This window comes from Dromaius novaehollandiae, chromosome 27, assembly GCF_036370855.1.
Source record: "Dromaius novaehollandiae isolate bDroNov1 chromosome 27, bDroNov1.hap1, whole genome shotgun sequence".
Taxonomy (NCBI): domain Eukaryota; kingdom Metazoa; phylum Chordata; class Aves; order Casuariiformes; family Dromaiidae; genus Dromaius; species Dromaius novaehollandiae.
Genome location: NC_088124.1, coordinates 1,690,845 through 1,708,790, shown reverse-complemented (window position 1 = coordinate 1,708,790; position 17,946 = coordinate 1,690,845).

Here is a 17,946-nt window from a genome sequence, read left to right as displayed (position 1 = left end):
TATCTGGATGCTCAGGGAGGGCAGGACACATCTCATAGTAGGTCTCAGCACATCAGAGTATGTCTCAGATCTGGAAATTAAGGGTTGCTCAGCAATGGAGCTGATACACAGGAGTGCTTGGATCTCTCTCTATCCATTTGCGGCATGTAAAATGAACACCATGAAAGTATTGTGTGTGTTTTTATATCGAGATCTGTATCTCGTGTACGAACACATAGGGAAACATCCTGGTTTTTTACAGGGCAGTCGGTAGACACAAAGACCACAGGGAAGACTGCAGGAAAAGGACAACGAAGGTACTCCTCGTGTAATTCAAATGCAACAAAACATCGCATCCCCTCTAGACGCTGGGCCAGGGGCGGGAGACTTTTGTGGTAGCAGACAGTCATGGACACGCTGATTAAGTTCGAATGCACTGGTACTGCAGTAGGATCCAAGGGAGAGCTTCACTGCCTTCCCTAGGAGAGGGATGTGCTGGGGTTTCTTGGAGACAAGCCCACAACTCCTCAGCATCATGGATGTCAGCAGTGCCCATGCACACCACCATCTAAGGATCACCTGAGGATTCGAGAGTCCAAAAAAACAGGTGCTGTAGGATGTGGAGTATCCATACAGCATTACTGTTCTGAACTGCATCACGTACTAAGTCTATGGAGACCTAACTGTGCCCTTATCCCACAACACACGGGACCCCAAATAATGCATGGAACTCTTCCAGAAAAGCTTTATCCCACTGAGAAAGCAACCCGCAGTACAGCATCCCTCTATTCTACAGTGCCACTTTTGAGTCCTTTATCACTGCCTATGATGCCTTCAGCACAGACCCACTCTCTATGTTCAGGCCCATGGGACACCTTTGCTACAGATCCCAGGCATCTCCAGAAATACTCCACTACCCCAAGCCACAGCCCAAAGAATTGTCACTTCACAGCCAAGAGCGGTTCCCAGTTTGGCCTTATTTCACTGCACAGAGACCACGTTGCACTGCACAGGGCATCCCTAGGGCACACGGAGCCCCGGCCAGGCACCCTGACAGCACTGACAACCCCACAGTACTGCCATCTCATGCTGGGACACACGAGATGTGCTTCCTTTATCTAAGTGTCCCACGCCTTGGGTGAGACCACTCCAAGCAGTGGCAACACCATGGCATCCCAGCCCCACAGCCCAACACCTTAGGAGTGCCACAGCCCCACACGACGCGCGCCTGGAGTACGTGTGGCAGTCAATACCCGAAAGCCGTGCCCCACAAATGAAGGCATATGCAGAAGAGCTGGAGCATGGCACCCACAGCCCAGTACCCCCACAGCACTCATGCACCCACACCCCAAGGCATCTCCACCACTGGAGATGGGGGCTTGGGTCAGAAGAAAGCATGACGCTCATGCGTAAGGCACAGTGACTCATTCCCTATTTACCTTTTCCCATAATATGCATGATTTTGTGCTCCTCTATGGTCTAACTCTCCTTTGTATCTTACCTACAGTTGTGCCCTAGCAGATTTTATCTCTCCTAACACAGAAGCTGTTACCTATCCAACATTGTCCTGGTGTTTTCTAAGTATACCTTTGTTTCTTTTGACACATCACATGAGAGCCTTTTGAAGGATTGCCATGAAGCATCCCAAACACAGGACCACATGACTTTCTCTCAGATAATACCAGGACGTCCCTACTTTGTATTACTGAGACAGAGGAAAAATATCACAGCCCTACAGTCTTTACAGCCTCTTTTCCTCTGGCAAAGTGGTTGGAGGAGGGACATCCAGAATTCCCCTGCCAGCAACATTTCTCTGGTTCAGGAAACACCGTGTGCAGTTTGTCAGGGTATGGTTCAGGTACTGCCCCACTGTCAGATACCCAAAATTAGTAACCGCTGTCTGACCGAGCCCTAACATGACTTCATTTCCAGCTGCCATTACCAACCCTCTGGAATTTGGTAGTCTCATGCGGGAGGCAGGCGAGAGGGGTTTGACGAGTGCCTAATTACTGCCTCGTTCCCACTCACCCACATGCTCTCTGTGGTGTCAGACATTCCGCACTGAACCTGCCCGCGCTTTATGGGAGGAAAAACCCTTCGTGCTTCCAGCCTCCCAGCCTGGCAGCCACGCGGAGCAGCTGAGCCCCAGCAGGGCCGAGCAGGGGAACATTTCAGCATGAGAAAAAGCAGTGTAGGAATCTTTGCAGGGTACGCTGGGGTTGCATTGGGAACGGAGAATTGCTGACAGTAATTTTTAAGTAACAGATCTGCTCTGATCAACACATTGGCCAATATTGCAGGTCTTGGGTGAGGTCTCAGGCATCCTAAAAATGAGAGATGGCCAGATCCAAGCAAGTCCTGCTTCTGCAGTGGCTCCAGAGCGCAATTCTGTCAATCAGCACGTAAAGCTTGCAGGAGACCTACATGAGCCTGTTTCTCCCCTGCCCTTCCGCCTTGTGGTGTTATCTGCATTTCTGAAAATGGGAAGGAAAAAAGTTAAGCAAGTTAAAATACCTCCAGCTGGAGCAGCAGCAATCTACCCCTATGTTGCACAGTTAAAATACCCCCAACCAGAGTGGCAGCAACCACCGCTATGTTGCACAGGCAGGTCTGGCTCGCTAAGGCACCACACCAGAAAGAAATCAAGTAGAAACTTTGGAAAGTGGTAACACTATTGGAAGTTCCTGGCAATATAAAAACCAAATACTTTCCCAGAGATTTGGAGATCCTCCCTCCTTTCCCTAGTGTTTGTGTTCGTGAAAAGCCTTACAAGTGCACTACAACTTCTTACCTAACAGATTGGAGCTCAGGTGATAATTGTAACTGCTTTTGGGTCCTGAGGCCAAGTTTCAGTCTCATGGATGACCCAGACTGGGAACTGTACAGTGAAGCGCAGCAGAGCTTTGGTTTGCACATCTTATTGTTTTCTTCCTTATGTTTTCTCTTCTTTCCCCAGGAAGCCTCTTAATCTCACAGTGCAAGTAACTCCTCTTCACTCAACAAAGATCTGTCCTGGCAGAACAGGAAAATCAGTCTCATGTCAGGAGTGCTGAAAAACACACTCAAAAACTGTAAAGGAAAAAATCAGAGATTATGTGAATGCCTTTAAGTTCCACCCTGAGCTTTTCAGTAGCACATTTTACCCATGAGAAAAGGATTGCTCCTTTCACTGGAGAGGAAGCAGAGACATGAGGAGGTAAATGTGATGCTTTGGTATCACAGAGGGGCCATGGGAAGGATCACAGCGAGACTCTGGATTTCCCAAGTGGCAGTATGCCTCTTAAAGGAATCTTCTTGTTTTTCTCTGTGCTATGGGAAACCCGTTGTGTCTATCGCACATATGCTGGAGTTTTTTGTTTTTTGTTTTTGTTTTTCCCCGGCAGTAACCCAGAAGCAATGTAGAAATGATTTCCTACGGGATGTGGGGAAGCAGAGGGTTAAAGAGCCTGGGGGAAGGGGAGAGGGAGGAGATGGCACAGGCAAGTGTTTATGCTGTCCAAAGTGACGACTTCTCGGTACACGGAGCAAAATCCACACCCATCGCCTTTCTGCCCCTGGAACCCGCCTGCCGCAAGCTCCTGGATGAAGCAGCAACGTTACTGCAGGGCTGAGCCACCGTGGGAAAGTCAGCGGAGCTACGGCAAGTCCTGCTGCGCAGCGAGACCCAGCTGCAGGTGAGTCAGAGCCCCACCTTGCTTTGAGCAGGAGGAAACAGGGCCCGTGGAGAGGCACCCAAGGAAAGGCAGCGCGCGAGATGGAGCTGCTCAAGTAGCTCATATCTGCAGAGACCCTCAGGAACCGATTTGCACTCCCAGGAGCTGCAGCCCAGGAAGCTGCAGTTAAAGCAGGGATCAAGCCATGCACTGAATTAGCCAGTGTGGCAGCCAGTGAAATAACGAGAACCGATGGAGGAGTTTTTCTTCCAGCAGCCAAAGCATATCAAAGACTGACATTCATTGGCAGGTTTCCAGCAGTCAGGAAAGGAATGGGATGAGCAGTCACTATTACTCATGGGCAAGTAGCTAACTGCTCAGCTTTGCCCTAGGAACGGTCAAACAGAGCCCAGCGCTAAGAGACAAGTCCATTGCATGTAGTAATATCTTCTCAGTGACTCTGCTCTAAAGTGCAGGCTGGCCACTGGTCTCCTACCATGGACCACACTCTTGCAGGGGAAAGCCCCAGCACAAAGCAGCTCTGATTTCAGCTGTGCAATCCCCAGAAATCGCATCTGGGGCTCTGGTCTCCCCATCACCTGGCACTTGGCAGAGGGATGGATCATTCTCACCTTCATCCTGGTAGGAGGGACAGGAGTAGAGGCATGGGCAATGTCATGCACTCCCCTTGGCCATGCTAAGAATGGGGTTGTGAGCATGATCCAGTCCCAGCAAAGCTGCAGGCATCTTCTGTAAACTTTTCAAAGGGGAGCGCAGCCCTCCTGGGAGTGCCAGGAACTGGTTCAAAAGCAACACCTCCATGCACTACAGGGCAAAGCCACACTGCTGCTGCTCTGCGAGATAAAGGACACATATCTCATGGGTCACCACAGGGGTACCAGCATGGCAGAACCTGAGGCCAAGGCTGGGGACAAGCCAGGCCAAAATAGGCCGCGTTTTCAGGTTTCATTTGGAAACATGCTTCAGGGGCAAGCGCCGTGCACGCTGGGGCTCTTTTCATACATTCTCTTATGGATGTGCCACTGGGCTATTCCTCCTTCCCTGAGTGACTGCTTCGGCACGGAGGTGGTTACACTACATCGCGCAGGCAAGGACAAGCAAGAGTCCCAGGGAGCCTGCTTTGCCCTTTCATCCCCAGACATCCTGGCACTGAACTCCCACATAACCTCAGATGCTCTGAGAAAGCCCCACATACTTGCTGCCTGTTACAAGGGCTCAGCACCCAGGATGCACGACAGCGATCAGCAATCTGCTTGTAGCACAGTACTCTTGCTGTGTCCCTGAGAGAGAGCCGAAAATCTGAGCCTTCGTATCTAAATCCAGCATTTCTGAACCCAGATTCCTGTTTTTATCAGATTCTGCAGAGCAACAGCTCTCTTGGCTTCAGACAGACCTTGGCATCTACTAAAATCAGGCTATACATTCAGGGCTTTACATTTCACTCACCAGGGAAAGGCTATCCAAAACTAGGTGTGATTTTGCATGATCCCCTGTTCCAAGGCCCAAATCCAAAATGCTTTAACCAGATCTTGGGATTTTTAAAGGGAAAGGAGGGATAAGTGATTTCAGAAGATTCAGGTGCTTAGGTATTTTGAGAGATCTGTTCTGCTGAAGTCAGCTTGGGGCTTTATTGAGCACAGATTTGCCAGTACTACTGAGAGCAGTGGTAGCACCTGGGGTACTGTGAGGGAAGGGTCTCTGTGCCAGGCTGCAGACAGTGTGGAAGGAGATGATCTGCTATTGCCTCCTCTCCCCACCTCCGGCTGCTGTTGAGCGACAGCAGACTGCCCAGGCATGGACCAAAACCACGGGCTGACCAGTGAACCAGCAGCTGTTGACGGCCCATAACTACCTGCCTTCTCAATCACACGGCTTTGCAGGGCTTGCGGGACAACTTGGTTTTATTTTTTAAGCTTCCAAACACCATCTGATGAAGCTAACAACCACATCTAAAAAGCTTTTCCTACCACCCTTACCTCTATTGCTCATTCGCTGCTAGGAGAAATCTCTTAGGACCAATCCATCCTCACCTGGGCAACTTAAAATTAGACGCTGAAGTCTGAGGTAGTCACTCTGGATTCCCTTCATAGCTAGTGGAGAGAAACAGCCTGCCCAGAATGTGGTTCACCCCATCAAAAGACAGAGGTGGAAGCAGGGACAAATTAATAACTTTCTAATTCCACTGCTGATTACGGAAGCTGATTAAGATAACTGATATTCAGACATAGGTAGGTGCCCTGAACCTCACCCTGTATCTTTTGTGAGTGCACACGCATACACAAAAACACCCACTCTAATACTATATTTCAAAGGGACAATCTTCCCTTCTAGGATGTCAGAATAGCTCTACCCTGGCAGGATGGGATGGCAAACAACTCCTTTCATGTGTCTTCCTGACATTAGAGTGAAATAAGTGTCAGGCCAAAGAACTGGGTGAAACCTGACGGAGAAGCTTTATAATGCTCCGGTGACCCTGCGCTGCACCCAGGAGATGCTCACCACTGGGATGTTCCCACTTCTCATCTTGCTATCACCACCTACACTGCCTGTTCTTGTGAAAAATCCATCTCGTGGAGTCATAGCGATATCTATGATGTTGCCCTTCTTTTATTTCCAGGCAATAGTCTGCAGAGAAAAGTTGCACGTGCTCCATACTGCACATGGGCTGGAGGTTCACACATCTTTATGCTTAGGATTAAGAGGACTTCACTCATGTCTATAGCTTGGTTCATTTTGTTTTCCCTTCCATGGAAACCTTTCCAACTGGATTTCCTTAGCAATTTGTGGCTGCTTTTATTGCATCTGGTCGAACTTAAAGCCATGTAAACAGGCTGGGTCACTAAGAGAGCTTGATCTGCTTATCCAGCCATGCCTTTACAGGCGGTGCTTTGACCTGATAGTGAAATGGAGGTTGGAAGTTGTACAGCTGATGCCAGAAGCCCACAAAGGCAATGCAAATGAAGCTTCTTATTCTCAAAGCAGGGATATCAATAAAGATTTTGTCATTTGTGTCCAGCAGCACAAGGAAACAAGACTCATATCACAGTCTCACAAAGGCAAGTGCTAGAAGTCTAGGAGATCAGCAATGGGAGATGCTGTCAAGCGAAACCTGAAATTAGAATATGAGTGCCTGGTAAAAGCAGTCAAGTATTTTCTTTCTCTTTGTTCCATGGAAGATCTCTCACATGCATGCGTATGTGAGTGTGAGTGTGTGTGCGCATGCATGTGCAAAAGGGTTGAGGCTCGTTGCTCAATCCGGACTTCTTCCACAGAGACCAGGAGTCTGTAGTATAGCTGGAGCACATTCATTTCAGACTGGAGACTCAGGCTGGAGGTCTACAGAGCAGACGGATCAGCCTAGATGCTACTATTCCCTCAAAAGCGCAGGGATAGTTACATTTAATAGTGGTCGCTTGCATTCAGTAAGCTGCTGAGCCCGCACGTGGGGCCATTATAATAGGGCCACGAGACTTCAGGCACCCAGTTATGAAGGTGAAATTCCTTTCAGCAGGCCACATCTCTGCCATACCACCTTTTGAAATGCCTCTGGCAAGATCCCCAAATTGCCAGGTGCACAACTACTGACCAGCTATGTAGACGGAGCTGTTATATCCACTACACTCCACAGGGCAAGACTGCTGTCTGGCCAGACAGCATGTCTTCTCTAGACAGAAAAATAATGTTTTCAATATTACTTATTCTCTTTGAACATAACCAGACACACATGAGCTGCTTTGCACAGACAGATGCTAATTCATCTCACATATAACCTTCTGGGCTATTTAATTTCACATCTCTTTATAAAACTTTCAGGTTCTCAGATGCTGAACTTGACTCTTAAAATGCCCACATCATGTTATAAATCAAAAAAATCCACTGGCCTCATTCTTCCCTTTCCCATCCAAGTGCAAACTAGCAGGAAGCGAACTGAAATTAATGGTCGAAATTCCAGTTTATACTGATGTGCTTTTCAGGTGCTCTGTCAGGGTAAGAGTAAATCTTAGGGTGACTGCTAATTTTGTGTGTATTTATGTTAAGGCACCTTACTCTACCTGGCTGGTGTTAAGGAGCTTTAGTATTAAGAGGTATTGAGCACAACGAAATTGGATTCGCAAAGAGCTGTACTGAAATAAGGACAGAACTGGGTGTGTGGACAATTCATTTTTGAGTGCTGTTAAGCATCTTAGGCTGAACCTAGACTTTATTGCTCCGTCACAAAAAAAAAGATTACAGATAATGAGCTAATAGCACTTCACTCTCCCAGCCTGCTTTGCATCTTCAAAGCACTCTACAAGAACAAACTAATTAACTGTCCAGAGAAGAAGCTCATGACTAAGAGCTGAGAAACCATGTGAGTCAATCCGCTTGCAACAGGTCTTTGCAGATTTCAGTAAAAACTCATTTTGTAGGAAGGTCTGTTTACTGGCCTAACTGGTCACACCAATCTAAGGCCACATTCCACGGGTGTGAGAAGCGTGGACGGACCCAGCCCGGGAGAAACCCCATGGACTTCAAAAGAACAACACGCCACCCGGAATGCCCCAAAACCAACAGTGCGGCTTCCTTCTTTTAATTTGTGTGTGTGTGTGTGTGCACTTAATGGCAGTTAAAGCTGCTGAGCTAACAGTCCCGCAGCATCGCACCTGCGCAAGTCTCCATGGACCAGCGACACGCACCCGTCAGCTATCTGCATGGGAAGCCATTATTTGCAAACAGCCTTTTTTCAGGGTCCCAAGACCATTACTCAGAAACAACATACTGTATCAGGGTCTGTTAACGGAGAATTAGCTTTCCTAGCGCAACCTTGGGTGCTACCTATCTCACATAACGTTGGAGCTGTATCACCAGCTTGAGGAGCTGTGTTAAAGCCCCAGCTCTCTTGCTCCTTCCTTTGGGCAAATTATTAAGCTTCCACAAGAGCGCGGCTTCTCTCAAAGGTCATTGGTGTTTTTGGAAATGTGGGTCACATTTATCTGAGCAAGATGGAGATGAGAACACTGGTTTTTTCTATGGCTAGATAAACTCAGAGACCCAGCCCTACAAAAAGCCTTTAGCAAAATTTAGACATTTCCAGCCAAGAAGGATGTCTTGGAAACTCCTGCCTAGCTGCATGTATTTCCACCAGGAAACATCCCTAGCCTGCCTCTGAGGTGTGAATCTGAATCTCTAAATGAAAGATCAAGTTAAATCCCGGTTCCCCAGATCCTCAGAAAATTTCGACTTGATGGCCCTTGGTTGTTGGGGGGCTGGTGGGGTAGAGATGCAACCGTGGGACTTTCTAAAAGTTAGGTGCCTTTCTAAGATAGAAACCAAATCCCAAGAGACATTTCAGAGATGCAAGTACCCATCTCACAACATCTCAGTCTCAGAGAGGCTGGGATTTCAGCGTACAACTTCCACTCCTTCTCATTAGCTTAGGCATCTATTCCACTCAGCTTGCAAGTTGGTGAGGACCCTGGAATGAAGCACTTAGCTGTCCCTCTGGCTTGTCTAAAGCATTAGGGAGCCTGAGTCAAAACTGCAAATTCCACCCAAGGATTCAGTTGCCTTAAAGCAACCTATTTCTGTAGCTATAACCCTCATACCTCTGAGGCAGGCATTACAGGCCAAATGCTTTTTCACAGAACACAGGAACAGACTTCCAAAATCTCTATCCCAGCAAACTGGACTTTGCAAAAAATCTATGCAGTTTTGTGCCCATAAGAGCGAAGGTCTTTGTGAAATGTCTGGGGTTGCTATTTATGCTGTGCCACGTCTTTATGGAGCGACCCACAGCTGGTACTTCTAACAGGCAGCAGTTAGTCCCTGTGGGTTCCTCACCTGGTTCCATGGAAAGAGGCTTTGAGGAGAGGAGTTTCGCATTTTTTCTCCTTCTTGCCAAAAGAGAATTGCTTCTTTCTAGCTGTTTATTGGTTTACGTGCAAGGAGCTGCTGGTAGGCTGGCGTGTCCTTAGCCCAAGGGCCTGCAAGCTGAGCAATTGTGACTTCTCCGTAGCTGCCAAGAAATGCCAACCATTTCCAGAATCCTTTAGTTATTCTTCACAGTGATGATGTTTGGATGGCTGCAGTTAATCACAAGGCTCAGGAATTTAAAGGGCTAATTGTCCCAACTGGCAAATAACCAGGCGCTCGGGAAAAATTCTGGTCCTGCCAGACTGTTTTTTCCAGCCAAGACCCCGTGTCCATGGCTTTGCCCTGCCAGTACACTTAAGACTGCATCACCCTTTTGATTCACCCACTGCTAGGAAGTGCAGTCACACTGTGGGTACACCCGCTAAGTGTCTCAGGAGAGCTGGGATGAATCTAGGCCTACGGTGTGAATCGTCCTTCTGGTTTACTCTGTGCGTCTGAAGAAGCAGCAAGCTGAACGCTGGCTAGCGCTGAAGGAGCTCAGGGATCCTAAGGATGGATCCAGAGCACAGCTTCAGGCAATACCGAGATGCCCTCACTCCACGCCGTGTCTGCTCCACCAGCCCACGGGGGACAGGACGGAGCGGCAGCGGTTGTCAGCAGGAGCAAAGAGCCCTCGGAGCAGCCAGCCTGGCTTTGCAGCTTTGGAGGACGTGCTCCGGGCGGTGAGGTGGCAAGTAGCTGCACAGGACAAGAGCCACGGGTCCCAGCATGCTCTCCCAAGGGAGGACACCATCCCCCTGACAGGGCCCCTTGGCACCTCTTCCAGCACCCAGATGTTTGAGATGTGCACACTTCTGCTCTTCCTTTTTAGTTTCTGCCAGGATGATTCCGTCTGCAATTATTTCAAAGCATTCAAACCACTCTCTTGGACAACAACTCAGAGGCAGAAGACCTTTCAAAGCCAAATTTTACTTTTCAAAAATATCTTGCTCCAGAAAACTGGCAGAATTTGAGAAATGCAGAATTTAACTGAATTTCATTTTCTTCCTCTTTTATTTTATGGCATGGCATGGCATACAGCTAATACACTGACAGATCATACAGCCCTGAAATACTGCCTGAACAATTACAATTATTACTCTATTTTTACAGTTAATCAAGAGAACACTTGGTTCATAATGAAAAATCAAAGTGTTTCTTTAGATCAAAGTGTTTTGTCTTTTTCATAATATCAAAGTTAGACTTATTGCTCTGTGAAGGCACAACTGTGTTTATTTACATGTGCAGACAAAAGGTTCGGGTGGCTCACAATGTTTCCAAAACCCAAAGAACAGTGTGGATAGAATAATATGAATATTGCATGATGCCACACTCTAACACATCAGGTGTAGTGCATAGCAGGGAAAGTATAAATCAAAGTAATATTAAGACAGTACAGAATGTTGCAGTTCAGCTGGGGTTAAAAACCAGAGTGCAAAGCCGTGCTCATGTCAGGTTGAGGAGAGATAGGAACTTGAATCTTCCATATCGCTGGTGAGTGCTGTAACCACTAAGTTATTAGATAAGGGCTGCATTGCCTTCATATGCTGCTCTTCCCTCCTCTGTGTCCTTTGTTTAAGGCTCAGCCTTGGAGGCAAGCCAGGCAGAAAACCATCTCCTTTGTGGATCCAAGTGCTGAGCTGCTCAGCAGCATCGGGATTTGACTCATTAGCATTAACCCGGGCAGCCACAGAGAGCAGGCTGGTGCGCTAACGAGCAGGGGTTCAGGCAGGCTGGATGGCATCTCAGGCAGGAGGCAGGCAGCCCTGGGCACTCCTGGATCTAGTGCTGCACTCGAATAACCTGCAGCGGACCAGCTTCCTGCCTATTAACTGGGCATGTGTCATAGCAGGGCAAAAAGTAGAGACCGCATTTCCAAGCACTTTGGATATGTGTTTTTGGCATGGTTGGTCTGGAGAGCACTAGAGGAGAAGCTATTCCAGCAGTGCCCTTAGAGGCATAGAGCCAGTAAGAGCATTTAGGGTTTAGTACCTCGGTGGCCATTTCCTCTTGAATTGTGTGGGTGATGTGTTCTAGGGAGAATATGGAAAATACCTGGAAAGCGCTCTGTGAAGATAAAATACAGAATTATTCTCCCAGACTCAGGATCTGTCTGTCAGCGTGCCTCTGCTTCTATAGGAACTTGCAGAGTATGGTTCATCCAGCCTGCTATGAATGTCCATCTTAGCCTAGATGAGATGCATGACAGGGACAGAGCTGCTGAACATACCACCATGTGCTTACCAGCCAACTGGGCTTCATTGCTTCCTGCTCAGCCCCTTCTGTGTCAGTGCCTTTTATTTCACACAGCAGAAAGATGAAGATAATTGCTTCGTAATGAGAATTTTCCCAGTCACAGGTCATGCCAGGTCCAAAGGCAAAGCCTTTAAATTCACACTTCACTTTCAACACACATTTCCAACTTTTGCATCTCCAGCAAACCCAAACCAGAGCTTATCTGAAAGGGCACACGTATCACGTGCTGGGTCCATGCAGTAAGAATATGGTGTGCAGCACTTTGCTCTTGGCAAACATGACAGCACTTTGGCTGGTGAACAAAAGGGTGTTAAACATGTTTATGGCTGGGTCTTTGGCCACCCACAGTTCTCAGAGCTGAGCTCTGCCATCTAAAAGAAGACAACTAAAACTCAGCATTGCATCCACAGATCCCCCTTAGACCATCCTGCCCACTGCTCATGCCATGTGGCCCTGATGAGGCTCATCCAGCACATTCGGGCTCCTTCTCTGCACCACCCAGCTGCCAGCACAGCTCCCAAGTCCTTCTCTTTCCCTGCCACAGCACAAACCCAGGATACTGCAGAAAAGAGGTGCTCCGTGCCACCAAACAACACCCTGAAACTCACACCCTGCCGTCAGGCGTCCCCCATCTGGGACAGCCCACCCACCGGGACCAACAGGCACAGTTCCCCTGCACCCGTGGCTGCAGCCACTGCGAGCCTGTTTCACCCTTCTCTGGAGGCACGTTGCAGGAGCTGGCACAGCAACGTCTGCACGTGCGTGTGCCTACATGCGCCTGTGACTGTGGCTGCACGTGTGTGGGTGTGGGTTTGCACATGTACCTGGGACCCTGCGTGCCTGTGCGTGCGTATTTGCATGTGTGCATTTGTATGCAAGGACGTACACAGCTCTGTGCATGCTTTACTACGTCTAGGATTTGTGTGCAGGTAAATGTACCTGCAAGTGGTGAGTGTAGAGTTGTTTTGCTTTTTTTGTATGTGTTTCTGGCTTGTTTATCTGCACTGAGGAGGCAGGGCAGCTCCACAAGGGATCAGGTGCATGAAAGTGAGGGGTCTGCGGGCACTGGGCTTGCTGGGCACACGGGAGACTGGTGAAGTCCTTCCTCTGCGGGGAGCAGGGGGTTGTCAGTAGGAGATCAGCACAGACAGGAATATGCTAAAGGTATTACCTCAAAGCCACGGAAGTGGGACTCTGAGACCCCCCTCCTCCATGTACCCCTCATCCTCGAGAGCTGCGCGTTCCCCTGCCCCGGCACTACCCATGACTGCCAGAGCCTTATCTGGAGGGACTGCTGCTCCTGAAAACCATCACAGGAGCTTTGGTGTTCAGCATCACTCCAGGTCAGGAGATATGGCACAGCACCAGCTTTACCAGTTGCCAGCTGGGACCTTCTGGATCCCAGGCAAAGGGCTGACCCCAGCTCCCACTACAGCTCAGCTTCTCAATGCTCCTGACAGTGATTGCTCCCCTGCACCATAGGAGAGCACAGCTTGCACCTGGGACTTAAACTGAAACCTGGGCATGAGAGCACACGCAAAAGCAATGACTCAGACATCACCAGGAAGCTTATTTTCCTTCTACAAAGTGCCAGTAAAATGCAGGTTCCAGACAACAGCTAAAGCCTCTTCCTTTCCATCCCAGAACATTGTTGCCTGCTTTGTCATTGACATGGGTCATTGTGTGCCTACAGCGCATTACAGATCTAACTGATGATTTAATACACTTGTGGAATCAGCTTAAACCATGGCAACTTTAAACAATTAAAGGAGATTAATTGATACTTACAAATTAGCTACTATAGGCAGTAATTTACAGGGCTTACATATTAATTTAAAGTTTTATAAAGAATTTAAAAGTAAGCATAAAAATTTGCATATGTCAGATGCTTGTATGAACAAATGGACCTGCCCTGCAGGACACTGCACTGAAGAGGGCCATCTCAAAGCAACATAATGGCCTGGCACTCTGGAGATCAGAGCTCCAGGTCTGGAAGATGTTTCAAAATTCAATGTTCATATCCTTTTTATCTCTCTTAGCATATATCTTGTTGTTGGGCTTGATCTACGCAATGCAAAAATCAGCTGTCAGAGATGGTTCTGCTCTGTTTCTGCTAGTTTTTGGCTGGCATTTGGCCTTGGCTCAAGCTCTAAGAAACAAGGAGCTGTGCTGCCCTTTAATGTGCTGGAAATCACAGGAAAAATATACCCCTTGCTGGGCTGCATCTGAAGAGCTGGGATCTCTGCATGCCAACTGGGATCTGCCATCGACACAGGAGCTTGTGTGTGTGATGTCTCACAGGGTGATGGTGCTGCCCCAGAGGAACGAAGGCCACCACCCTCATCGTGGAGCATGGTCCCTGGCTCACCTCACAGAGCAGGTCTCCTTGCAGTGCCATCCCAGCGGCTCCAGCCCTGCTGCCTGGAGTGCTATACAAGGAGACCGTGCAAGCACAGGGAGACACAGCACACTCTAGATAATGCCGGCATCTTCTTTCCGGAAAATTTTCGCAGTCTAGATATGTCTACTTTGTCACAAGTGTCCCTGCTAGGGAGCGAAACAAGAGGTGCAGAGCACCCCACACCCATCATGCTCCCGGCTTGTTCTCTTCTGGAGCTGATGGGCCTAATCTGCATGGCCAGCACTTTGGACAAGCTCTGTCTTCTTCCTGATATGCACCCCAACATTGTCCCATCCACTGTCCCTGCCCGCCACTGCTCCACATGCTGCCCTTGCACACACTCACTAGGCATCAGGGCCACCTCCAACTTAATGTTGTGCAAGATGGGGGCAAGTGATGCTCCAATGTATCCAATGTGGGGATGACAGTATCCGTCACCCTGTGCAGATACTCCAGCTGCATGGGGCCAGTCCCCCATGTTAGTCCTTGGTAAGGCACACCAGGCCCTGACAGTATTTCAGTTCCAAGAGCTGCCACTGCATCATCCCACAAGTCCTCATGGACCACTCCAGCTACACCGTGGACTGTAATGCTGGTAGCCTGGGCACATGTGTAACCCTGGCTCCATGGGATGTGCACTTGGCCAGCTGACCCCAGGACAACAATCCTGAGGAACAACTAGACACCAAAATCTCCCGTGCTGTCCTGGCCATCCCTGCCTGTTCTGGCTAGCACAATCTGGACGAAGACATGAGCAGGCTGTTCCAGCTGTAGCGGTAGTGGCAGGACCCAGCTCTTCAGGTTACAGGCTGGCTTTACCTCTGAGAGCGGCCCTGGATCTTGTGTAGGCAGATAAGTGCATGAGGCCACTTTACACGTAGCTTTGGTTTAGCATCATCATGGCAAAAAACCATCAGCACAATGTTTCACCATCACCTTCAATGCAATAATGGCATCCTCTTTTGCATGCATCCATTCCACAGTGTGGGGGACAGTGGTACCCTGGGGAGGATCCTGGCATGGAGCTGCATCAGCAGACCACAAGGTATGTATGACTGTGAGAACCTGGGCACAGGTTCCTAATACTGCAGTCTGAACTGATGCAATTGTGTTGTGACAGCTGTGCTAAATGCCAGAGGAGGAGGTTCTCTACCACAGGCTGGCAGGAGCCTCTGGAGCTTCAAGGTGCATTGCAGCTTTCCAGGCAGCACCACTCTGGGGAGGGCAGAGGCTTCCTGCACCACACCATGTGCTAGAGAACGCAAGCCCTGCTTTGCACCCGCTGGCACTCCGCACCCCACCGTGGCTCCTGCCAATGCCGTTGTGTAGCAGCAGCGTCCTGGAGTCCCATACTGCACTGGCTACAGGGATACAATCCGGAACCTGCATGGTGCTTCGGCTGAGGCAACAGAAATGCACCCCAGAGGACACCGGTTTCCTATGTTGTGTTCCAGAGCAGTGCTGCACAAGGAAATGTTCCTCAAAGGACCACAGCACGTTTGCAAGACACTGGTCCCCTGTGCACTGGATAGCTCCTGGGAAGGGACAGGGAGCCCTCCAACTAGGGAAGAGCAGAGCTGTCCACCCCTCTCACACCATGCTCCAGAGGATGCTGGTGCGTTGACTCGGCATCTGGAGGCCCTGTAGCAAATGTAGGTATTGGGACCACACGACAGCATTGCAGGAAACCACAACACTGCCAACCTCCTCAATGGCACAGCATCGAGAGGCTGCTTGTGCCCTGCCCAGCCCTCTGAAGGCTGCAGCCATGGCATCCCTCACTCCGCAGAGCATGGCGGTGTGGCAGGTCCCAGCCCGCTCTGCTGCCCTGGGAGCCCCAAAGGCATCATCCACACGCAAAACTCCTGGCGGTCCCCATGCATGCCAAGGACGGGGACAGTTAGATGGGACATTAGAGATGCTCGCCAGCATGCAGCACCCTGCACCATGCTCCAGCGAACCTTGGCACAACAACTGCAGCCATGCAACCACACAGCACTGGAAGATGCCAGCACCCTACGACACCCCGAAGGAGACACAGCGGGCTCTCTGCGTCCCACAGGACACCCGCGTCCTGCACCACGCTCTGCCATGCCTGAGTGCGGCAGCCAGCTTGCTCGGGGAGGAAGGCCACAGACGCTGGCAGGAGACGGAGAAGGGGAAGGGGTCCACGGCAAGGCGCCCTGCACGTGCTGACTCAGCTGCGGCCGTGCGGCTCCGCGACAAGGCGCTCCGCGCGGGTAGGGAGGTGCCGGCTGGGGAGGGGCACGCGGGTGCGTCAGCCCCGGCACGCACAGAGCCAGGGCTGGCGGGTGGCCAGCCGTGCTGCCGAGACAGGCCGCGCTGCGGGAAGCAGGGAGTGCCTCCGTCCCCCCGCCCTGGGCGCAGCCGCCCCGCGGGAACAGGGAGAGCGGCTGCAGTGCTGCTGCGCGGCAACGTGCACCCGCATTCGCGGGGCCCTGCCTCTGCCCGCCAAAAATGGGGATGGTTCTCAGGAAGGACCACCCAAGCTCCGGAGAAGGGTGTTTTCCCAGGCCAGACATACCTCTGTCTTCATTGAGTGCTCCTCTCTCCTAGGGGCCATAAACCAAGGAAGAGTGGAAATGCCACTCTCTGGCCTTCGCTTAGTGGCTTTCCGAGGATTTAGTGTCCCTAGCACTGCCATTCATCCCAGCTTTCCCCTTCCTTCCCGCTAAGGGCTCAGGCCAATCCCTCCACCTTGGGTTTTTATGAGGCTAGTGCTGGAGCTGAGGGTTTCTCTCCACTTGCTGCCTCCCTGAAGCTGGGGCCTCCCAGATGTTTGCCCTCCCAAAACTGATGGCTTTTCTTGAAGTAGGCAAAATAAGTCCTCATCCAACAGGCAGCACAAGGGAGAAATCTGCAGGATGCCCTATCACTTGGCCTGGGATGGGGGAGAACAGGCAGCCATGCCAAGAAGGGCGAGGGAATTTCTTGCCAAGATACAAAAAACTCTTCAAGATCCACCATTCTGTGTGTCCATCCCTCCCCTGCTACTCTGAGGACATCCTCACTGCCTGGGCATTGCTGAGCTACAAGAGACAACTCGCACTGGGAAATGGTCATGCAATCTTGGTGTCTTCTGCTGGTCCAGGGCCAGGCCTATGTGCCAGTAACACTTAGGATTGTGCATCAAATGTGCTTGCAAGGGCACCGTGTGTCGGAGTGTGTTACAGAGATGCTGATGGCTAGAAGAAAGATGCAGGCTATCTGCGTCCCTGAAAGGACAGATGGATGGTTGCTCCACACTGGCTCCTTCCTTTATCTCACATCTTCATTGCAAGCTGTCAGAAACATGCAGAGAAGGCAAAGAAAGTCTGCCTGGGCCCTTCAGGCAGATGTGGGAATAGGGACAAAAGTGGCCTGGCAGCAGGACTTCCAACTAATCCGGGGGCTTGGAAAAGACTCACCGGACAGTGCCTCTATCCATGCAGCTCCACAGGGCAGGCTCTGACATGGAGAGGAGTGAGGGGGCTCCAATACAGTACAGCAGGAACAGAAGTGGCCGTAACTAGGATTACCCCAGACTGCTGCAGGAAAAGCAGGTCAGACCACTGAGGTCTGTCACAGAAACCTCCCAAGGAATTTGGGTGTGAGAGGTTGCAAGGCAAGGGGACATGTTATTCAGGAAGTCTGCTGAGATGCCCTAATGATCAGTGCATCCCCTTGTACTCCAGCACTGTGGGGCTGGGGGGGCTGCAATTGTGCTTGCTCAGTAGAGCACTG